Below are 15,786 nucleotides of genomic sequence, written 5' to 3'. Positions count from 1 at the left end.
CAGGATTTCTGTAAACATACAACAAGAAAATCCTTCTTCAGGGCTTCCGAACCGACAGAAAGGTTCCAGGACTTCTTCAACAAAAGGACTGTCTTTCACCAGTGGACAAATCTGGCAAAACAACATCAAAACAGACAGACAAAGTACCATCAAAACAGCCATGTCTCCTCAGTCCTTGGCAGCTCAGGGGGCAGGTCTCAAAAGTCCAGGGCAATTCAAAGCGGCCACCAGCAATTCTCTTAGTCTCTCTCTCTCCAAGAGGTGCTGCTTCCAAAAAGATCTTCCGCCTCTCTCTAGTGTCTCTCCAAATCTACCTCACCAGCTCCTCCCAGTTCAGGACTTTCTTTTCACATCAACAAGCCCATCCCACAGGTGGGATTAACAAACTCTGGGTTTTAACACAATCAATTTGAAAACCAAGCCAATACAGGGGAATCTTTAATTGCCATTACTATCACACCCTCCTATCCCACCTCCCACTTGTTCTATTCTCTACTTTGATCCCGTTTATTTTGAAAAGTGAGTGCTTCCAACTTCCCTTCCCCCCAGCCTACCCTCCCTTCCATAATCCCCCTTCTCATCCCCTCCCCCCCCATTCTCCTGGAGGGTGAGATACCCTATTTAGTGTGTATTTCACTCCCTCCTCAAGCCAAATTCAATGGGAATAAGGTTGACCCATTTCCTTTTGCCTTCCTATACTTCCCCTCCATTGTAACCATTTTCCCTTGCCTCTCCTGTAAGAGATAGTTTACCCCAATCTCTCTTCCCATCTTCTCTCATTATATTCCTCTCTCCTCTTAATTTCACCTTTTGAGTATGATTCCTTCTTGTTAAATTGGCCCTGTGCCCTCTATCTATGTATACCTGTAAACATATATACACACATTCACATAGGTATTCATATGCCCATATACCCTCATATATAGACATGTATATATATATATATTTCTAATCCCTTCACCTACTGAGAAAACTTTCTTCAGTTACAATTATTGTTTTTCCATGTAGGAATGTTAATAGTTCAACTTTGATAAGTTCCTTATGATTCCTTTTCCCTGTTTACCTTCTCATGCTTCTCTTGCTTCTTGTATCTGAATGTCAAATTTTCTGTTCAACTCTGTTTTTTTCAGCAAGAATGCTCAAAAGTCCTCTATTCCACTGAATGACCATATTTTCCCCTGAAACATGATACTTAGTTTTGCTGGGTAGGTGACTCTTGGTTTTAATACCAGCTCCTTTGCCTTCTGGAATATCATATTCCAAGCCCTTCGTTCCCTCAGGGTAGAAGCTGCCAGATCCTGGGTTATTCTGATTGTGTTTCCACAACATTCAAATTGTTTCTTCCTGGCTGCTTATAATATTCTCTCCTTAATCTGGGAATTCCTGAACCTGGCTATAATATTCCTATGAGTTTTTATGGGGGGGATGTTTTTCAGGAGGTGATCAGTGGATTCTTTCAAAATCTATTTTGCCCTCTGGTACTAAAACATCAGGGCAGTTTTCTTTGAGAACCTCCTGGAGGATGATTTCTAGGTTCTTACTTTGGTCATGTCTTTCAGGCAGTGCAATAATTTTTAAATTATCTCTCCTGCATCTATTTTCCAGGTCAGTGGTTTTTCCAATGAGATATTTCACATTGCCTTCTATTCTTTCATTTGTTTGTATTTGTTTAACAGCATTTTGATTTCTCATAAAGTCATTAGCTTCCAATTGCTCCAATCTAATTCTGAAGCAATGATTCTCCTCGTTGAGTTTTTGAGATTCTTTTTTCCATTGGGCAAATTCAGTTTTTTAAGGCATTTTTCTCCTCATTGCCTTTTTGGGCCTCCTTTGCCACTTGAGTCAGTCTGTTTTTAAGGTAGGATTTTCCTCAGTCAGGCTGTTGACTCTTATTTCATAATTTTCTTGCATTGTTCTCATTTCTCTTCCCAATTTTTCCTCCACTTCACTTATTTGGTTTTCAAAATCTTTCTTATGGTCCTCTATGGCCTGTAACCAGCTTGTATTTTCCTTTGAAGCTTTTGGTGCAGGAGTTCTGACTTCACTGTTTTCCTCCTGTTCCATGCTTTGCTCCTTTTTGTCCCCAAAATAGGGGTCTATTGTTCAAATTTCTATCTGCTTTGTTTCCTTCGCCTGCTCATTTTGCCACTCAATTACTTGACTTTTGGGCTTTTTGCCACAGTAGGACTCTGCCACCAGACAGGGGAGCTTTCATCCCAAATGTTGTGGTTTTGTCAGCAGCCAGAGGTATTAGATGGGTGCCCTCTCTGAGGTCTCCACACCCTCTGGCAAGCTGGACACACACCCCAGAACCTCCACCTTAGACTGCAATCCAGATCCAAACAGGTTAAAGCAAGAGCGATTACCCATCAGACTGGTGCTTGGTCCCCCTACACTCTTCCAGCCAGGAGCTGAAGCCACCACTTGGAGCTGGCTGACTGTGCAGGTGTCTCAGTGGCTTTTCGCCCTGGGTGTAAAAGCCATGCACTCCCACCTCCTGGTCCCAAAGTCCAGACTCTACTAACCTCTCACTTTGTCCTTTGTGTCTATGTGTTGATAAATCTGGAAAGGGCCACAGCTGCAGCTGATCTGGAGTCCCTATGGCCAGGGCTGGTCAGGCCCACCTTGAGGCTAAAGCCTCCAGGTGGGGCTGAGCTAGGCTCCCAGAGTGCTGTGCTGGATTCCTGCAGGTCTGCCGTGCTGTCCTTCTGGGGAGGTTAGCTTCTCTGTGTCATTTTGTGGGTTCTGCAGCTCCAGAGTTTTTTAGAGTCCCCTTTTTACATGGATTGGGGAGGGTGGCAACCAGAGCTGCGGGAAGGTCACGCTTCTACTCCGCCATTATTGGCTCTGCCCTAATGTTCTATTTCTTAACATACTTGATACAAGGCTCAAAAGAAACTTGAACTGAAACAAGGTGTTAATTCAATAGCTAAAAAAAGGTGTGAACTACTTCTGTGCTTGCCATTACAGACAGTGCGATAGTAAGTTGGTAAGGGAGAGATAGCAAGATCACCTAGCTTGAATGCACAATCAAATTTGATAAAAAAAAAAAAAAAGATGAACTGGTCAAAACAAGAGAAAAAAGGATTTGAAAGGGAATGCCTTGGGGGGGGGGGGGCAGAGTCAAGATGGTGGAGTAGAAACAGGACTTATATGAAACTCTGGCTTCCACCTCCTTCAATTCATGTGAAAAATGACTCTAGAAATCTTTGGAACTACAGAACCCACAAAATGAGAGAGGGAATGTAACCTCCCATTGAGGACAGCCAGGGAGGCCAGCAGGAAGGGGCCAGCACAGCACTCTGGAAGCCAAGCCCAGCCCTGCAAATGCCTGAGGTTTCAGCTTCAGGGTGGCCTTATCAGCCTCCTGATGGAGGGACATCATGGAGGCGGCCAGAATTATCAACCCATAGATGCTAAGAACAAAGTAAGAGGTAAGTACAGAGTGGAATTTGGGACCTGGGAATTTGTGAGTGTGGTCTGACCTTTGCCCCTGGGGCTAGAAGGAGGTGAGGCTCCATGGCCATGAAGCTGCTGCTGCATGGCAGCTTCAGAGCTCTGGGCTACAGATTGTAGAGGGACCAAGTAACCAGTCTGAGGGGTAATCACTTTTGCTTTAACATGTTTGGATCTTCATGGCTCTCTAGGGTGGAGGTCCTAGGGTGTGTGAACAGTCTGCCAGAGCATGTGGAGGCTTTAGAGAGGGCATCCAATTAAAAGCTCTGGCAGTGTGAAAACCCCAGCGTTTGGGAGAAAGTTCCCCTTTCAGGTAGCAGAGTTCTACTGTGGCAAAAGTCTCAAAAGTCAAGTAATTGAGTGGCAACATGAGAAAGAAAGGAAGCAAAGCAAGCAGAGCATTCCAACATTAGACTTCTCTTTTGGGGACAAAAAGGATGAAAGCATGGAACAGGAGGAAGAAAATGAAGTCAGAACTCCTGCATCAAACATTCCATTACAAATATAAGCTGGTTACAGGCCAAAGAAGAGCTTAAAAAGGATTTTGAAAATGAAATACAATAAGTGGAGGAAAAATTGGGAAAAGAAATGAGAACAATGCAAGAAAATTATGAAAGGAGAGTAAACAACCTGAGTGAAGAAAATAACATCTTTAAAAATAAACTAACTCAGATGGCAAAAGAGGCTCAAAAAAGCAATGAGGAGAATGGCTTAAAAAGCCAAATTTACTAGATGGGAAAGAATCTCAAAAGCTCATTAAATAAAATCATTCCTTCAGAAGTAGATTGGAACAAATGGATGCCAGTGACTTTATGAGAAATCAACATACTATTAAACAGATCCAAACAAATGAAAAAAAAAAGCAATGTGAATTATCTCATGGGAAAAACCACCGACCTGGAAAATAGATCCAGGAGAGATAATTAAAAAGTTATTGGACTACCTAAAAGACATGATTAAAAAAAGAACTGAGAAATCATCCTTCAATAAATTCTCAATTAAAATTGCCCTGAACGAGAGGGCAAAATAGAGGTTGAAAGAATCCACCAAAAACCTCCTGAAAAAGATCCTCAAAAGAAAACTCCTAGGAATAGTACAGCCAGGTTCCAGAATTCCCAGATCAGGGAGAAACTATAACAAACAGACAGGAAGAAATAATTTTAATATTGTGGAACCACAATCAGGATAACTCAGGATCTGGCAGCTTCCACACTGAGGAATCGAAGGGCTTGGAATATGATATTCCAGAGGTCAAAGGAGCTGAGATTAGAGCCAAGAATCACCTACCCAGCAAAACCAAGTATCATTTTTCCAGGGGAAAATATGGTCTTTCTGTGGAACAGAGGACGTTCAAGCATTTTTGCTGGAAAAAAAAACCAGGGTTGAATAGAAAAGTTGACATTCAGATACAAGAAGAAAGAGAAGCATGAGAAGGTAAACAGGGAAAAGAAATCATAAGGAACTTATCAAAGTTGAACTAATTATATTCCTCCATGGAAAATGATAATTGTAACTTATGAAACTTTTCTCAGTATGAGAATAGTTGAAGGGAACATATATATATATATATATATATATATATATATATATATATCTGCATATATGTCTATATAGGAGAGTATATGAGTGTATGAAGACATATGTGAGTGTGTTTATATATGTGTACAGGTATACATAGACAGAGGGCACAGGATCAGTTGAATAGAAAGGGATGATACTTAAAAGGTGAAATTAAGAGGTGAGAGAGCAATGTAATGAGAAGAGATGGGGAGAGACAGAATGGGGTAAATCATCTCATATAGAAGAGGCAATGGAAAACTGTTACAATGGAGGGGAAGAACAGGAAGGAAACAGGGAATGAATCAAACTTATTCTCATTGAATTTGGCTTAGTGAGGGAATGACATATACACTAAATAGGGTATCTCACCCTAAAGGGAAGTAGAGGGGAAGGGGAAGAGAGGGAGGATAATGAAAGGGAGGGCAGTCTGGGGGGAAGTGAAGTTTGAAATACCCACTCTGAAAAGGGACATGATCAAAATAGAGAATAGAACAAGTGGGAGGTAGGATAGAATGGAGGGAAATATAGTCATTCTTTCACAATGTATCCACTATGGAAATATTTTGCATAGCTTCATGTGTACAACCTACATTGAATTGCTTATCTTCTCAGTGAGGGTAGGTGACAATGGAGGAAGGGAGCAAATCTGGAATTCAAAGTTTTCAAATCAAATGTTTAAATATATATACACGTGTGTATATATATATATATAATTATTATTTTACATGTCATTGGGAAATGAGATATACAGGCACTGGGGCATAGAGATCAACTGTGCACTAACAGAACTTTGGAAGGGGTATGGGGGAATACATGGGATAGAGCAGATTGGGAAAGGGGATATTCAATAGGATTGCTATTTTGGGGTGGTGGGTAGAGGAAAATGGGGAGAAAATTTGTAACTCAAAATCTTGTGTAAATGAATAATGTAAACTAAAAAATATAAAAGAGAGATGTTGAATGACTAAATATTGTACACAGTATATAAAAAAAAATTAAAAGACCATAGAGAAGGCCTCCAAAACATTGGTTAATAAAATCTCCACTGAGCTATCAAAGTGATCTTTCCAAGGTGCATGTTGCACCATGTTACTCCCTTATTAAATAAACTCCAGTGGCTTTTTCTTTTGCTTACATGGTCAAATAAAATATTTCTTTGGCTTTCAAAGCCCTCTATAACTTGTCCCCTTTCCACTCTTTCCATCTTCAAATACCTTACCCACTTCTAAATATTCAAAACAAAAATGATACTAGCCTCCATGGTTTTCTTTGGACAAGATACTCCATCTCTTACCCATAGGCAATAACATTGGCTATCCTTCCTGTCTGAAATTTTTTTTTCCATTCTCTTCTCTACCAACTGGCTTTCCTGGCTTTTTTCAAGTCTCAGGTAAATGATCTCCACCAAAATCCACTTATGGTCTGACTTAATGTTAAAACTTTCCTTCTAAGATTATCTTCCAATTATCCTCCATAGATCTTGTTTATAAATAATTGTTTGAACATTATCCCATCCCTATTAGATTGTTACTTTCTTTATGTTGATGACAATTTTATCTTTCTTTTACATTTCCAGAACTTACCATAGTTCCTGTCACATAGTAGCTATTTCATAAATGCTTGTTAAATTGAATTATTGAAAGTTTACCAAAAAAAATAGACTAGAGTTGTACTGCATGATAAGGCATGGATGGATTGTGACCCTAAGTATAAGATAAGGTAATAACCATGGGACCATAGAATTAGACATTAAATTGATTTTAAAGCATAAACATTTTACAAAGAAGGAAATTCAAGCCCAAAGAAGTTGAGTTACCAAAACTCATCTAATTAATAAGTGTTAGAGCTAGAATTCAAACACAAGTTGTCTCACTCTAGATTATAACATCACTGAAATATAACATGTCATCTTCAATGAAACTGTGTGTATATTGAAGTGTTTAAATTAATGTATTTTCCCATAAAACTACTCTTGTAAATTATGAAATATGGAAATCTTTGAAATATTGAAATTATTTCCATTCCAAAGGGAAGTGGAGAGAATAATGTTGAGTTTAAGTGAATTGTAGCATATTTTCAAAAACAATATGTTTAGTAAATGACATTAGTCACTTTCCAAGCTTATTATAATGTTACAAAATGTTAAATTATTTTATTTGTAAAACTACTAGTAGGTTATATGCAGAACTAAACAAGAAAATGATAACTTTCATTTGATGGAGAAAAAAAGGACTAGAATAGTACTTGAAATAATTGAGTATAAGTATGAATTAAAAGGCATATAACATTACTAGGCTTCATACCTTATTGTAAATAAACAATCGTAAAAAAAAAATTATGGTATCACATATATTTAAAAAAAAACAGAAGCTTAGATCAATGACTGGGCAAGACATAACTAGGAGGGAATAAAAGCAATATCTGCTTGTTAGTTATAACTAAGAACCTAAATAATTGGGGGAACTATTACATATTTTGGGAAAATATCTACTGACAAAAATGGGTAGAAATTTGGAAACCAGAAACTAATATAAGAAAATATAGTTAACATTATAAGAAAAAAAATCACATCAGAAAAAAAGAAGAGAATTATATTTCAATTTATGACTGGAGGGTAGTTATTAACCAACCTAAGGGTTATAAAATATCACAAAAGACAAAACAGACATTTTCAGTTACATAATTTTAGCTCCTATTATTATTTTGTATCAACAATAAATGCAGCTTGAATTAGCAGGGAAACTATCAATTGGGCAAAAACTGCACATAATGTCACTGAAAAAAGCCTAATAACTGATATAAAGGGTTGCAATTATATAAAAAAGTGTCAGTCTTCAGTTGTATAATTGTTCCAATATTAGGAATATAACACAAGGAGGTCATTGATTAAATGTGCCCATATGTATAAAAATGATAGCAGTGCTCATTTTAGTGGCAAACAACAACAAAACAAAAACTGTAAGGAAAGTACATACCCACTAACTATGGAAGGACTAAACTAATTTTGGTCCATGAACATAATGAGATTCTACTATTCTGCAAGTAATGATGGATATAATGAATAGAGAGAAACATGGAATCTCACATGAACTGATGCAGAATGAAGTAAGGAAAGCCAAAAAATCAATTTACATTATGGCCATAAAAGTGTAAATGGAATGAAATATGACCAGAACAATTGAAAACTAATGTTGCAAAATTATAAAAAAATCATAGTTCCAAAGAAGAGATATGAGCAAACATTCCTTCCGCCACCTACTCCTTTGCAGAGTTGAGCATTTAGGGGATATAGAACATGGAATATGTTTTCAAACTTTTGCCAATGTATTGATTGGTTTGTTGCTTGTTCTTCCTTTTTTCAATATTATTCTTTGTGCTATGGGTGGTATTTTAGGAGGAGGAGGAAGGATACAAGAAGAAATGTCGGATCTGTGAAAATAATACATTTATTTTTAAAAATAATATGATGCTAAGAAAATCAGGTAATTATCTAACTCTAATATTAATGGAATGATGTGATATAAACACATATCCTTCTGTAAGCATAAATGCATATGCATTATTATTAAATTTTATTTACACTAAAATAAATTAATTAAAAGATATGAAGAAAAATTTTTCTTTCTCAATTATTTCTTTTCAATGAACAACAACAACAAAAATGTTTTTGGCCCAGGGCCAAAGAAGTATTAAACATTGATTGTGGGATTCAAACTCAGGTTTGTTAAAGTAAGGGCCACTACATATCCCATAATAGGGGATTCCTCTTCAATGATTTATTTCACTTTGGAAAATATCCTGTCCTTTTTAAATTTAGGATCTGGAATATTTGGTAATGGTGTGAAGAAAATATTTATTATTCAAAATGATTTAGGAATGTAGTGAAAGTTCTATAAACTTCTTCGATTATAAACTCTGATTAACACATATTACTGAGTTTCATGCAATAAGAATATGAATTTGGTTACATAAGGCCATAAAAAAACTAAATTTTAGCAAATCTATATAGTAAAATAAAACATTTACTATTAATTCCCTCTTTTATTTCCAACTCAGATGATGTGAAATTGTGTTCATTTAGTTCATTTCCTCTGTTGTTCCCATTGAAAATACCCCCAGCGGGGTGGCCAGGTAGCACAGCAAGTAAGAGCACCAGCTCCAGTGTCGGGATGACCTGGGGATCGAATCTGGGCTCAGACACTTAGCACCCACCCAGAAACACCTGGCCATGTAACCTTGAGCAAGTTACTTAACCCCAATTGCATAGGGGCACCCGGGTGGCTCAGCCAGTAAGAGCACTGGCTCCAGTGTTGGGATGACCTGGGGATCAAATCTGGGCTCAGATACTTAGCACCACACCAAGAAATAACTGGCCATGTAACCTTGAGCAAGTTACTTAACCCTGATTGCTTTAAAAAAAAAATACCCCCAGAGCTTCCCACCATAGTCATGTTTTAAATTCTCTGCTTCTCTCTGCTATTATTTTCAGTTAATCTGTGTTTAAAATGATTAAGCAATGCAAAACTTCTTGCTTTTTCCCTTTCCAATGTTTCTCTACAGCTGTTCCCTCTTGAGGGTTTTTTTTTCTCCATTTAATGTAAGGAATATCCACTCAGAACAGCTCCAAGTGTTTTATTAATGTCAAATAGAAAATATAAAACACAGATTTCCAATACGAGTTGCAGATGTGCCATAGTCAACTTCAAGTAAGTTTATTTATTGAAAAGGCTTAGCAAAGATCAGAAAATAATGACAGAAAGGAAATCAGTTTTTTTTCGGGGGGAAGAGTAGTAACCAATAATAGATAAGAAATGTATTGTAAATATAAATGTCTAATATACCTATCTCTTGAATCATTATTGCAGAAATCCCCAAGTGCAGCATCCTTAGGCCATAACATTGTGTATGATAAGAAGTTTTACGGGAGGAAGAAAATACAAAACATAACTAAAGCCTCTACGTAATGATTTGGCTTTGCTGAACATATGTAGCCAAAGACAATCATGGAGAAGGGTCATTTAATTGTATGAACACCAGTTCCATTTGCTTGGAGTACTTTGTAATACATCTTTTTTGTGTGTCCATGCAAGTGTAAATAAGCTCTTTTCTCTGTAAACCTTTAAGTATTCCTTACCTTTCTAGGACAACTGGCTCTCTTTTTAAACAAAGTGCCCCTTATTATTTTTGAGCTTGAATAAATGCTTTTGCTTTTCATAAAGCAAAATTATATGAATAGCTAAGAAAAGAAAGTTTCTGTATTGATCAATTTCCCTATTCTACTGTAAAATGTGGTCAGGGGTCTCCAGGTACCATCACTTACAGTCATCCAAGTCTCCTCACACAGCTTGATACCTTTTTTGTTGTTCTCATGTTACGAAATGTCTCCTGAATTTTACCAATTCATGATTTGCGTGTAGACTATTGCAATTCCACCACAGAATCCACTTGATAGTAAACCTGTTATGACCCCATGACCGAAATCCATTTGCCTAGAAAATGCACATGAAACAGTGGAAAAAGCAAAAGGGGCATATTGAGTCAGTTCTGGGGCCTGTGTTCTTTCTTTCAGGCCTATTAGCCTGTCAGACAAACATTCAAGTCTTGCCAGATCAGAGCTTATATCTTTATGTTCAAACAAACAAGGTCAGTTTTCCAAGTACATTAAGATAGTATTAAGAAAAAGATAAGATTTATTGCTAGTTGATGTGGGTTCCACCCTAACATGCAAAACAGGTCTTCCTTCTCTTCCACTCTGCTGATAAATAGGTATACCAAAAAGTCAATCCCACCACTTGCTGCTTATGGATCTCCTGAAATATTAAACCAGGTGAATATACAGTGTCCCTTCTTGAGTGACTTCAGAATTTGAGTTTTTGATAAGAAGGTTCTGCATTTTCCAGTCTCAGTATTTCCTGTGCACTAACTTCATTGAAAATATTGCTTCACTGTGAAATGAGGAAGTTTCATTATGCATCACTGACTTTTAGGGCATCTGTTACCACTTAGAGAGAGCTATTGTCATGCAGAACAATGAGGATACTGACAGAAGGAGTAAGCTAGTTTGGGCAAATTCAGTCACTTGAGGGCAAAGCAATCTGTGCATTTCCAGAAATGGCAATATTACATGTGGCTATATGATATTGAAGAAAGAAATGTCAGAACCATTTTCTTTACTTTGGTGTTGAAACTCTGTAGTCCAGAAACCAGATTTTGATTGTCATTCCCTCCTTCAGACCTTGTTTTATTCTTTATTTTGATACTGCTTCTATTCTAAGCAATAACTTACCTCTTTAGGTCATTCAGGTTCTTAAAGGATATCCTGGGTACTGACCACTTACCACATGGTTCTTCTGGTTCATACTTGTGTGAAAAATTGACTATATGATTACCCTTGCTTCTCAAATTGGAAAAGTTTTATCCAACTCCAAGCAACCTATTCAGTCAATACTCATGATACTTCCTAATCAGATAAATAAAAAAAAAAACAATACTATCTCTCTATCTATCCGATGGGGGGTTGGCAATAGGTTATACAGGATCCTTATCAATGACCAGAATGCCTGTGATTCAGTCTGGAAAGAATTCAGTAGGCCCAAGCAGTCTTGAAGTAAGGATTGTAAAAGTTTATTGTTACACTTTACAGTGGGCAAGGGTCCTTAAGGGACCTGCAAGTTTATTGTTACGCTGTACAGCTGGCAAGAGTGCTTAGAGAACCTGCCAACTTAAAGAAGACATAGGCATAGTTTTTAAGGAGTGTAGGGGATTAATCAGATGTCAATTATGCTAATTAAGTAAGTAAGAGTGGGATTAGGGAGGAGTTAAGGATTGGTCAGTGCTTAAAGGAACATGCACTTTTAATGTAAACTGCCCAGGCATATTCCCCATAATTCACTAGGAAATAGCCCAAGGTGGGGTTTCCTGGAGGTGTGGTTTTAGGCCTCAAACATCACTAAGTCAGCTAGTAGTCAAGAGCTGACTGAGAAGTGCCTGGTCTGCCACCCATAAGTGCCATGTTTGACAAGATGGATGTTGGGAACCAAGGCTAATGGAGACTCAGTATGTGGATAATTGGCTAAGGAGTTAACCTATAGATAGTGTTTTGAAGGATTCATAGGGGCAGCTGACCACTTACTAAGGGGAGATAACATTTGCCTAAGATAACATGTTTATAGATGGTTTCATGAAGGATTCATAGGTGTAGCTTGTTATTGTTCCAAGCAGAGATAAACAATTCATGAGTTGTTGCTGGGCAGAGCGCTAGCAGGGAGAAGGGGCAGAGTTAATTCTCTGAGGCTGGGGGGCGGGGCAAGTGTGATTTTACAGACTGGTTTTACCAAGTGAGTTTACAAACTGATATTACAAGCTGATATTACAAACATAGATCCCAAGCACCCCATCATATCTATCTATCTATCTATGTGTCTATCTATGTATCTATGTATGTATCTATGTATGTATGTATGTATGTATCTATCTATCTATCTATCTATCTATCTATCTATCTATCTATCTGTCTGTCTGTGTCTTTCTATCTATCTATACATACATATATCAAGAACTGATTAATTGAATTGTAAAATTTGCATAAAAAGATTAAAATGATGAGATACTAGAGATTACTCAATCCAACCTATTTTTTGAATATGATGAAATTTGATTCTATTCAATTGAGTGTAATTCAGTACAGAATCACTGTAATAATAATGTGGTTGCTTAATGAATTTATATAATGAAATGTTCACCTTGCTTTTCCTGCTTAGGATACAAATGGGAAGAAAAAAATGATGTTTCTGAAAAGTCCCTCCTCTTTAGGACCTAATGCTAATTAGTAGAAGCAACTTTTATTAGCAAGTCCAATATGAAGGAGAATGAAAGGTTCCAGTTCTCTTAAGGATGTAGTGGTCAAATGCTCAATGTGAACTTTAGGTGCATATACCAATTGGATGGAAATATCCAGTGTCTGGGTGGGCAGAGCATCAGGGTGGATGGTACAATCTGGAGAAACTTAGGATACAGTGACAAGTCTGATATAAAGGTCTCATAATACTCCATCAGAACGTTGGCATTTGGTGACTCCAATCTCATCAAGAATATAGCTTTACGGGGCAGCTAGCTGGCACAGTGAGTAATGCCCTGTGATAGTAATGGCAATTAAAGATTCCCCTGTATTGGCTTGGTTTTCAAATTGATTGTGTTAAAACCCAGAGCTTGTTAACCCCACCTGTGGGATGGACTTGTTGATGTGAAAAGAGAGTCCTGAACTGGGAGGAGCTGGTGAGGTAGATGTGGAGAGACAAGAGAGAGGCAGAAGAACTTTTTGGAAGCAGCACCTCCTGGAGGCAGAAAGAGACTGAGAGGATTGTTGAGTGCTGCTTTGAATTGCCCTGGACTTTTGAGACCTGCCCCCTGAGTTGCCAAGGACTGAGGAGACATGGCTGTTTTGCTGGTACTTTGTCTGTCTGTTTTGATGTTGTTTTGCCAGATCTGTCCACTGGTGAAAGACAGTCCTGTTGAAGAAGTCCTGGAACCTGGCTTTTGGTTAAGAAGCCCTGAGACTGTCCTGCAGACAGAGAGTGAATACTGTCCACTGGTGAAGGACAGTGCTGTTGTTGTAGGGGTCTGGGAAACTTTCTGTTGGTTCAGAAGCCCTGAAAAAGGATTTTCTTGTATCTTTAAAGAAATCCTGGGAGAGGGTTTTGCTAAAGTTTTCAGGGGTTCTAGGACTGTCCTACAGACAGAGGATGAATTAATGAAGAGACTGGCAATGTATCTTGTGGCCTTGCTAAGCCTTGTCTCCCCAGGAACTAAGATTGCTGAGAACTTGCCTGGTGTCAATATGAAGAAAAGACCTCCATTTGGGTATTAAGTGCTGTGCTTAAACTTGATGTAACTCTGGGGTAGATTCAGTTGTGATCCAGGGGTGGGGAACTTTTGACCTTTTTGTGCTCTGTGATTGACAAATGAAGGTACTTTACTTATGTTTGGAAACTAATCTCCATTTGAGAAGAGGGGCTTTGTGGTGGACTAAATGAAGGTATAGCCTAGGGGTGGAGAAGTATTTAGACCAGGGACTTTGTAATTGATTGAATGATTAGAAGGTCCTGGGGTGGGGTAGTCCTTGGAGATTATTTAATCACACTTAGTAAATGCTGTATTTGGAATGACGTCATGTTTTGATCTTCTCTGCTCTTGGTTGGTCACTGAATAAAATGGAGAGCACCTATGCTGGTATTTTGAACCTTGGGAAGTTGCCTTTCCTTGGCATTACGTTACAAGCCTGGTCGCTGGAGTCAGGAGGACCTGAGTTTGGTTCTGGCCTCAGACACTTAACACCCCCCCCCCCCCCCACACACACACACACACACACACACACACACACACACACACAGAAACAAAATCAATCCTCATTCTTCTTGATCTCTCTGCAGTCTTGAAGTATGTTTATCATTCTCTTCTATCTTTAGCTAGGTTCTTGGAGCACTAATCTCTCTAGTTTCTCTTACTACCTATCATACAACTCCTATATAGTACATTTTGTTGCATCCTCTAGGTCACTCCACTAACCTTAAGTATCCCAAATGATTATATCTCTTCTCCCTACATTTCTTCAGTTAGTCTCATCAGCTCCCATGGATTTAATGGATGGTAATCTCTATACTAATGTCTCTCAAACCTACCTTTTTCTACCCTTTCTGCTGACATACAAATCTTCGTTTCTAATTGCCTTTCCTACATACCAATCTGGATGTCCAGTAAAAATCTTTAACCCAGTCTGTCAAAAACTGTTTGTAATCTTTTCTCCGAAATTGCTCCCTGACCCTAACTTCTAAGTTCCTATAAATGGCAACACCATTTTCCCATATTGTCTATATGACAGCCATCCAATTATCATTCTTAACTCCTCTCTTAACATTCTTAACTTTTCACTCTCTCTCACCATACTCCATATGCACTCTGTTTCCAAGATCTGTCAGTTTCAGTTTTGCAACATTATGTGTCACTCCTATATTCTAAGACTAACATCATCCTAGTTCAGGCATTTATAAGTTTATGTTTAGACTAATGCAATAGCATCCTCATGAGTCTACAGACCTCGGATCCCTTCCCACTCCAGTCCATCCTCTAGTTAGATGCCAAAATCTTTTCCCTGAAGTATAGATCTGACCACATCACTCTGCTACTCAATAAACTCCTGTAACTCCCTATCACCACAAGGATCAAAGAAAAAAATGCACTGCTCAGTATTCAAAGCACTTCAAAACCTACCCCCCTAATTTTGTAATCTTCTTATGCTTTCTCTCCACAATGTACTATGATTCAGTAACACAGAACTTGTTGTCATTTGAACTAGATATTTCATTGCTTAATTCAAAGAATTTTATTTGATTTCTGTCATTGCTAGTATGCTCTGTCTCCTCATTTCTATTACCTTCCTTCCCTTGCTTTCTTCAAGTCTCAATTAAAATCCCATCTTTTACAGAAAAAAAATCCCAATTTAGCTTATATTTTTGGCCTTCCACTAATTTTTTGCCTGTATATATCATTTTTGTTTATTTTTATTTGTTTATTGTCTCCCTATTAGATTATAATTTTTTTTATCCCTACCACTAAACACAGTGTCTAGCATATAGTAGGCACTGTGGGCACATAGTAGGTAATATGTGTTCACTGATTGACTCCACTCAAACTCTATACTCTGCACTCAGAACTTAGAGTAAAAACAAAACAAAAAATAAAAACAAACAAAAATATTTTTTGATCTCAAGGATA

The sequence above is a fragment of the Petaurus breviceps genome, unplaced genomic scaffold, assembly GCF_028583685.1.
Source record: "Petaurus breviceps papuanus isolate PSGF00001 unplaced genomic scaffold, PetGlider_PUasm1.0 90822, whole genome shotgun sequence".
NCBI lineage: Eukaryota > Metazoa > Chordata > Mammalia > Diprotodontia > Petauridae > Petaurus > Petaurus breviceps.
This window is presented reverse-complemented; position numbering follows the sequence as displayed.